General features: G+C 35.5%; 1 long non-coding RNA gene across 1 annotated transcript; it reads right to left on the reverse strand.

The window, feature by feature from the left end:
- Positions 1-562: 562 nt before the first annotated feature.
- On the reverse strand, positions 563-4,966 carry LOC108328564 (uncharacterized). Its single transcript, XR_001832122.2, has 2 exons — positions 3,729-4,966; positions 563-885 (listed from the first exon to the last, which is right to left on the reverse strand). It is a non-coding gene; the product is annotated as an uncharacterized LOC108328564 (long non-coding RNA).
- Positions 4,967-9,544: the final 4,578 nt, after the last annotated feature.

Below are 9,544 nucleotides of genomic sequence, written 5' to 3' on the forward strand. Positions count from 1 at the left end.
AATTTTAGTATAATAATAATACAAAAATTTTAATTTATTAATTTTATTTGAACCTTATTAATGTTTAAGATAATTAAATACGTCTTTAGTATTTAATAATTATTGTGTTATTAAATGAAATTGATATTAATGTCATTAACCTTAAAAAAGAAAGTCTTTCCTATACTTTCTTTTTTCAAAATTTAAGATCTTTGATACTTCTTCAAAATTAACTACATAGTAACATTATTTTTTCTTTAATAAACACGCATGATAATAGACTAAACACATGCTTAAATAATTAATTAGCAATAGAGTATAAATAAAAGTAAAGAATTAAAGCGACTGTATTAAGAGTATACTTTTTTTTCTCGTACTAAAACAAAATATATTATTAGTCTTGTTCTACTAACTAAAATTAAAACTAAAGAACATTCTAGAGGGATAAAAATATATTTAAAACATTTAATTGTGTATACACTATTGAACCAATGAACGTAAATTAATTTTTACTACCGATTTTAAATCCATTTGGTACCAAAAACGAAACAATGAGTGGTGTTTGCCACTGGGAGCAAGGAACAACCATAATATATTAGTTTGTTATTCCAGGTAAAAACATTGTTCTTTACAGTTTCCAATATACATTAAGCAACATTAAGCATTCACAATGATCACATCAGAAAATCTATGAAGAACCAGAAACGAGTGAGGGAGAAGGTAAAGACCCAAGAGTTACAACAATGACTAACACTTACCAGATCCCGCACACATGAAGACATTAGAGCAACATTTATCCAGAGAAGCTATAACCGGCCAAGTACACCAAACTGCAGATGCAACTTTTAAAATGATCATCAGAAAAAGCAATCTTCTAGCAAACAACAGCAACAAAGCGCTGTCAAGCTGCACATGTAAATGAACAAAGGAATCTTAGTCTGTAGAACCAAAAAGGCTTTTCAAAAAGGACATAACAGGGAAGGTAAGGATTCAATACCATTTTTAATTGAAAAAGTTTATTTCCCAAGCTGAAAGATAACAAGTTTAGAATTTCCCTTTGTTTAAGGCTATGTGAGAAAAGCAAATGATATTTCTGCATATTATGGAAAGCTTCTAGTCATATCAAATATTTCTCTCCAGTCCCTAGTCCCTAGTCCCTAGAGCTGGATGAAAGGTTGCTAAAAAAGCTTGGCTTTGGATTATAAAATAAAAATAACTTGGTTGTTGCCACTTCAAAACTTGGCTTCGGATTAATAAATTTCACAAATGCTCAAGTATTAAGCTTTATTATCGAATAAAAAGAAGTATGAGACTTGCATTCAAAAGAAAAAAGAGGTTAAGCTCATCAACATAATGTAACTTCTAAGAAAATTTTGACCTTAGATCATATTTTAATCTAATTGTTATAGTGTAATGTGAAATTAATGAAGTGATACAACAGCTGGAAGTTGACTTTAATGATTAAAGAGAAACTGACTCTAGCCATTCTATTTGTTGTCATTTTTCTTCCAGAAATTCAATATTTACTTGATATAATTCTTGAACCACAGATTTGACTCCAGGTTAACCATTCTGACCAACAGGTGTAGCCAAAAGAGGGGACATGGTTGTCCAAAGGATTTTGTTTTACATTTCCAGAATACTTTTGGTCTCAAGTCATAAGCAATTTTAAAGAACTGTCATAAAATTTACACAACAAAAGACTTGTCACATGTAAGACCTCTAAAAAGTTATTTGATGGTGATGTGAAGTGAATTATAAATGAAAATCTATGAATTCCATGGGCAAGTATAGTACATGTGTCATCGTTTCTAACTAATGAGTTTTACGATGATTTATGTCAGATCACAAAACAAATTGGAACAAACATAAAAGCCGCATCTCAAGAATGGAGACAAGGAGATATAAGACTTCCCAACAATTTATACGTAGAATTGTCTTATTTCCAAAGAAATCAATAAATCAGAACATACTAGAAACTGTTTCAAGTTATCAAGGGGGTTGCTTTCCTTACTGATGTAGGCTCCATTGGTATATACCGTGTCGAAACTCAGGGAGAGAGTGCAATTAGGATGCAGGAAACGAGAGAACAACGAAAAAGGACATCTGTTACTGAATACCAGAACACAAAGGAAGTAGAAAAGCTTCCTACACTGGTTTAACTTTATGAACTTACAAGTTGCAACAACTGAGCAATGCGCTCGGTTATCTATTCAAACCACACAAAAGAATACGCCCCCTGCATTTTCGGTGATTAACTTTACACCTCTAACCACCAACAGAAGCTCTATCTAATATCCTAACAGTCAGAAAGGTATATCTCCTAGTGTACATACGCTCTCTCCATATTACTCTTAATTATTAGCCTTAGCCTGCTGAGTGTTGTTCCTTCACATTCTACTAAGTCCTTAGCTACTCATATCTATGATTGGAATGCCAATGTTAGACATAGCTTGCTTTGAATAGAAATAATTATGAAGTGACTGTTAGTGTGCATCGCTAGACTGTAAGTTTTAATGTGACTATGTTCCATTTGCCTTCAACCTAAACTTTAGCCTAAAGTATAGTTTGGAACAAGGAATCATTCATCTTTCATTCCCAACTAAATTACTTTCCTGATCATGAGATTTCTAGGAACAGTATTGCGGGAAAAATGTATAAAATGTGTTTGGTTATTATTCAGAGTAAGAGAGTGGTTTTACAATTTTAGCCTAGGATTTGATTTTGAAGTTAGCGTTTTTTTTTTAACTTGTGATTATTTTTATTTAGATAGTTTATCCTATGTTGAACGAGATTAAATTACTCCAGTATAGAACAGGGTTATCTTATTATGATGCTTTTCTATGTTGATTCTATAAACACACCATCAGTGTGTAAAAATTTGGCAGCTTGTCTGCATAGTTATAATATTGAGATTCCCTTTTATTCAGGAAGTATATGAAACCGAAACCGAAACCTTATAGGTATACTCTACCTAAAAGGTTATCATTGATAAAAAAAGCAACGATTGACTTCTACTTCTGCATCATTAACTCATTGTGCAGAAAGAAAAAAATGAAGGAAAAATGGAAGGAACAAAGATGTTACTTGAAAGGTAATATTGTAACAATAACAAATTTTCTATAAAATTCACAGGGTCTCTACTCATTGTGGTAAAACACAGGAGCACCTGTGCCATCTATCTGTTTGCATTGTGTAAAAAATTCTCTGTTAGTTAGGATGTTTTCCTTTGGTTCATGTTGCATTTATTGTTAATTCAGAAACATTTCCTTTCGATTCAATTAGAATGTACTAACATAGTACTCTTTTACATAATCATCTAATTATATGTTATGATAAATTTGTTGATTTTAGTAACTTTTGTAAAATTAATGGTATATTAATCAACAATTAGTTGACATTGTAAAAACTAAAAATCATGCAGGAAAATTTAAATCTTTCAAATCCCTTTCTCCATTGAACTCAGATCCCAATATCCAATTTCTAAACCAATTTCCTAAAACAAAATTATACGATCCTAATCCATTAGTTTAACATTTAAAACAGGAGGAAGAAATTAATATAAAAATGTTAAACACATCATGTGAATTGATAACCGCTTTATTTCTGTACACACAACGTTGTAGAAATGCATATCTGAATTAGAAAGCAACACCTCTGAGCTTTACATTTTTCTTTTAAAAGAAAAAAAAAAACCCACAAACAATAAGGAAAATAAAATTAAAAATCAAGAGGAGAGAAAATTGTACCAGCCTTCCAAGAAGGAAGTAAAACCGGGGGTACCATCGTCATGATACTGTAAGTGGTGGCAATCGTAATGCGAAGGAGGTGGCGGAGGGTACTGTTGATTCAAATAGCTTTGGTAACCTTGGTACTGCGGAGGCGGTGGCGCAAACGGCTCATACCCTGCAGGAGGCGGCGGCGGCGCTGATGGGTAACTCGGTGGCGGGAAAGGAAGGGCGTAGCCTGTGTTGATTAAATTGAAAGAGAATTACCAGAACAGTTCCGGCAAAAGAAAGGGTTTAGTTTAATTTAATTGAATAGGTTTAATTGCTCTTTGGTACTCTTTTTGTAGATCTGTTCAAAGTTGTCCTTTTTTTTTTTTAAAAGTTCACTAACATCTTAAAAAGGACTACGGACACAGCTGCCCAGCTGGCAAAAAGCGGATGAGTTGTGCAGTTTTGGTTGACGTGTTAAATTGAATTGTTGATTCATCTTGAAAGCAAAGAGATTCATGGTTGTTTTTTCCAAATTAAAAAGCAAAGTTAGGGTTGTTGGTGATTCGTGCTACATTTGTTCTCAAATCTAAAAGTAAAGGTTAGGATTGTTGGAGATTCGTGCTACTGTTGTTCCGAAATTTAAAAACAAAGGGTTAAGGTTAGGGATGACTTCATCACAAAGTTGTTCTTCCTATTCGAAGGCAACGTCCAAAGGATTTTCACAATCCTCACACAGTGCTGTTTCGAGGGGAGTTGGGATAACCCCTATTTGCCACTGTGGTGATATTGCTGTAATGAAAGTTGCCAGAATTTCAAGGAATGCTGGGAGGAAATTTTGGGGATGTCGTCATTACAAGGTGTTTTGAATACCGTAGTGACTTTTATGTGTATTGGATTTTATGTGTTTTAACATTTTTGTGTTCTTGGCGAATAATAGGGTGAATTTTCAACTAGGATGTCATGTAATTTTTTCAAGTGGTGTTCTGAGGACAACGCTGATGATAGAGATGGTACAATTGTGAGATAAAGCAACAAGGTATGTGATCTGGAAAATAATGTCAAAGAGTTGCAGAGAAGGATAAAGTTCTTAGTTGAAGTTGTGTTTGCTGTTATTGTGTTGAACATTATGACATTGTGGCTGTGTTTAGCTTGATCTTAGGTGTGCAATGTGCAATGTATGTTTTGTTCATGTAATGGCTTAGGTGTTTAACTTCATGTTTTGTTGATGTAATATCAGTTGGTGTTGTAATATGAGTGAACAATCTGAGTTCGTGCAATAAAGTTCGTTTTAGTCCCCCCTACGTTTTAAAAATGTTAAATATGATCCCCTTTCCTTTAAAAATGGTTAAAGATGGTCCCTCTTTCCTTTAAAAATTGTTCAAGATGGTCCCTTACGTATATGACTGTAATACATATTAAGGATACCTGGCAAAAAACATATATAATTACATAATATCACTACTTCCAAATATGACAACATAATATCACTACAACTATGATAGCATATTTAATTAAAGTGCTTAATAGCACTACAAAATTCAAGTGCTTAATAAGAGTAAAACATACATAATTAAAGTGCTTAATAAGAATTCAACATACACAATTAAAGTACTTAATAAGAGTACAAAATACATCCAAATACATCCAAATTTTTAGTTAAATCTATGGATCTTTTCTTCTAATATTTAAATCTCGGATGGAATCTTGACTTGGTTGTGGTGGGTGAGGAGATTGGGGACTTGATGGTTGTGAAGGTGCAAGAGGTTGTGAACTTTGTGCATGTGCTGGTTCTGTTGGTTCTATGATGGCTGGACGTAAAGGGCACACTTTTTTGTTGTGCCCCACTTCACGGCAGATGCTACATTTCTTTCGCTGCCCACCAACACTCATTTGGGTCCCATCCTTCGTTAGCTCCCATGGCTCCATTCTTCTTTTTTTCTTTGGTCTCCCAGGCATGTTCCTCTTAAGTGGTGGCAGTACATAAGGAGAACTAGGTTTTTCCCATAGGAGGTGGCCATTCACAGGATAGATGATGGACGCATATGCCTCTTCATATGTGGATTTCCTGAACTAAATTGGTATAAAAGTTTCTAGATCTACATTTGAATAGTTCATTGATGCAACTACATGACAACATGGGATGTCACTAATCATTCACTTCCTGCAGCTACATTCTTCATTGTCCAGGTCCACTGTGAACTTGTTCCCAATGACTGATACATGCCTAACCTAAAAAATCCTTCTTGCAGACCAGTTGAATAAATGAACATAAATAAGGCACATCAACAATTGGATATGAACATAAATAAGGCAGAAGAACAATATTACCTTGGGATCCAATATCTTGACAAATTACATTCCTTCATAAGTCTCTTCTTGATCTTTGGACAGACATCGAAATCCATAGATGCCACCTTTGTTCTGTTCGTGGCCCATCTTTTCATCAAATACAGTCTAATATCCTCCAGCATGGTTATAATAGGTTTTGCTCTGGACTGAACAAGAACACTGTTGAAACCTTCACTGATGTTGTTATCCAGAGTATCACACATTGCTTGAGTTCTGAACCTACTTCTTGACCAATACCTATTGCACAAGAATGAAGAAAATACGTTACCAAACATGAGTAATGCAGAATCTTTGTGCATGTAAGGGAAAAAATGTACCTTGGGGGAATGGCTATGAGGTATTTATATGCTTCTTCATTCACTGCTCTGATATTCAACATCTCTCTCTCCCAAGCTTGGGGGTATGTGTTTGTGGCAACCCTCCACATCAAATTCTTCAATATCTGACCAGAAAATCTTTTCCTAAAGTTAGCATAAAGGTGCCTGATGCAGAATCTTTGTTCTGCCCTAGGCAAAAGCTCTTGGATAGCTGGCACCAACCCCTGCCAACATCAATTTTTTAATCAAACACACATGATTAATAAAGTATGAATAATAAAATAATTTAAGTAGTGCATGTACCGTTTGCTGGTCAGACGTCCACGTGTACGCCCCACAAACTTCATTGCCCCCAAGGTCTTCAACCAATAATTGCAAAAACCAGGACCAACTATCTTTATTTTCGACTTCAACTACTGCATATGCAAGGGGTAGCATTTGCTCATTTGGATCCCTCCTAACAGCAGTAAGCAACTCTCCCTTATAAAGACCTTTCAAAAAACACCCATCTAAACAGATGATGGGCCTACAACTAATAAAATTGTCCTTACATGCTTTAAGACAAACATAACATCTCTCGAATATGGACTGACCATTATCACTGTTCACTTTAACCTTAACCGTTGACCCTGGGTTACTTCTCAATACCTCATGTGCGTAGTCATAAATCATTCGAAATTGTTCTTTAAAATCCCCTTCACGTTGACTTGATGCCATTAACTTCGCCCTTCTTGCTTTAGAAATTGATACATTGGTGTTCCATTTCCTTAATGTAGGAAAGGGACCTCTACTTGGTCTGTCCTCAGTTTCATCCTCCTCACTTCCACTATTATCTGGAGTTAACAGCACATCTGATTTCCATTCATCATCTGACAACCCCCTACCATGTCCTTGTGCTTCGTTATCACTGTCTTCCATCCTGTATTCTGAATCACTATTGTCCAAACCAATACCCAAATCACCTACCTCCTCCAAGTTCTCTTCACCAATAATATGTGCTTCATCCTCAGTATCCACTTCCACTTCATCCTTACTGTGCAGTTCTACTTCTTCCTCACTGTGCAGTTCTACTTCTTCCTCACTGTGCAGTTCTACTTCTTCCTCCACTCCACCCAGATCCTCCACCTCCACTGCAGCCACTCCCTGCACCTTCACGCTACCCTCTGTGTCAATCTGCACTCCATCATTTCTCTCCAAGTCACAACCACAGTCAAGAGGACCTTCCTCAACCTCCTATTGCACTTCAACAGGACCTTCTACACCAACCTCAACCCCACTACCCTCACCACTCTCTACAGGCCCTTCGCAAAGGTAAAGAATTTCATTCTCATTTTCTACAACCACTACTTCGCTCACTTTATGTACAACATACAAGTTGACTTTCCCCAACAATTTTTCCACATTCATCATGTTCAAAGCTCCTTTATCGTCATATAGCTTATATAAAACATGTTCAATATCGTAATATAACTCATGTATTTCAATGTAACCCAAATCTTTAAGTGAACCTACTACTCCAAAATAGCTCCATGTATCGGGGTCAATGTCCCAATAACATATCTCCCCACCTATATAATTAAAGGGCACTTCCTTTATCAAGGTCTCACCGTGGTGAACCACTACCTCAAACCTATCGTTAGACATCCCTAAATCCCCCAAAACCGCGAGTTGATTTTACCCCAAATGTAATTAGTTAATCCTATAATTATTTTTAACCCTATCTTTTAAATTATTTTAAATCATTTTAAATTATTTTATTTTAACACATATAATGAAGTCATAGTGCCACCTCAACCAAAACTGTACAACTCATCAGTTTTTTGCCACTTGGGCAGCTGTGTCGTTAGTCTTTTTAATGCCGTAACCAAAAAGGACTGACGTGCATCGTTTTTGCGAAAAGTAGGATGTTAGTGAACTTTTGAAAAAAAGGAGGACAACTTTGAACAGACCCTACAAAAAGAGGGACCAAAATAGGTATTAAACCAATTGAATAATTTACCCGGAGGAGGATAATAGGGGTCTCTTTGGTAATTAGTCATTATTTGGGAATTGCAATCAAGGACACTTATTTTTTTTTTGGGTGAGAGCGGAAATTTGAACAACGACAAAAACCAAATGTATCTGTTTTGTTGAAGGGACAACGTTATTCCTCACGTTCACGTTGTTGCAATGTTAGCTTGCCACGTAACAAGTCAATTGATTCACAGATCATTGATGTGATGTGACCATTCTCTTTTGTTAATATTCTTCCTAACTTCTTCCTCTTATTATTCTTTTAAAATAAAACATGCGATTGATATTTTGAAAATCAAATATTTTTCAACATTTATTATAGTTGATAATTAAAAGAACTTTATAAAGAATAACATTGAAATATGTCATAATCCTTAAAACTCCAATTTAGTGGAGTACATGTGTAAGCGAAAGGGTGTCTGAAATTCAGAAAGTGGAAGACAGGTGTGTGATGCAGATTGGACGAACAGTTTTGACGATAGGAGAAAAACTTAAACTTTCAAATTTTTGTGCCACTTCTCTACATGCACCCTTCATCTTCAACCTTCTGAATCTCCTCCTTTTCTCTACCATCTCCACCTTCTCTCTAAGAATTCTCATCTTTTCTTCTTCCGATCACCCCTCAGGCACCGTTTGAACTCTCCCAGCGTCAAGAGCTTTCGTTTAAACCGATCACATTGTGGTTTCAAGCCGGTGAGTTACTTTCTCCCTAGAACGTTCGTTTCCTTTCACATGCAAACCCAGATTTCTGGTTACATGAGTGTATTATCTCATTCTGAGTATTTCCGGTCTTCTGTTTGGTTTAGTTTCTTAAAGCGTGATTGTAGAACGCTAAGGTCTCTGGTAGTGGTGAGCTATAACTTGCATCATTTGAGCGTTCGGCTACATTAGAGGTAAGGGAAACTTATATAATTTGATTAAGATTCTTGTTCTGAATGGTTGTATGTTTGTATGATACTTTGTTTGATTATTTGATGAATATGAAATATTCGTGTTACTGCATGTTTGGATGTGTGGGTGGACGATTGATAAATGGTGTGAACTGAGTGGAAATAGGGTTTGATCTTCAAACTACAGTATTCTGAGTAAATTTTGTAATTGTGGTCGAGCGTCATTCGTGATCGTTCGATTCTTCATGGAAGTGTAGGGTCTTAACTGAATTCTCAT

The sequence above is a fragment of the Vigna angularis genome, chromosome 2 (assembly GCF_016808095.1).
Source record: "Vigna angularis cultivar LongXiaoDou No.4 chromosome 2, ASM1680809v1, whole genome shotgun sequence".
In the NCBI taxonomy this organism is placed as follows: Eukaryota; Viridiplantae; Streptophyta; class Magnoliopsida; order Fabales; family Fabaceae; genus Vigna; species Vigna angularis.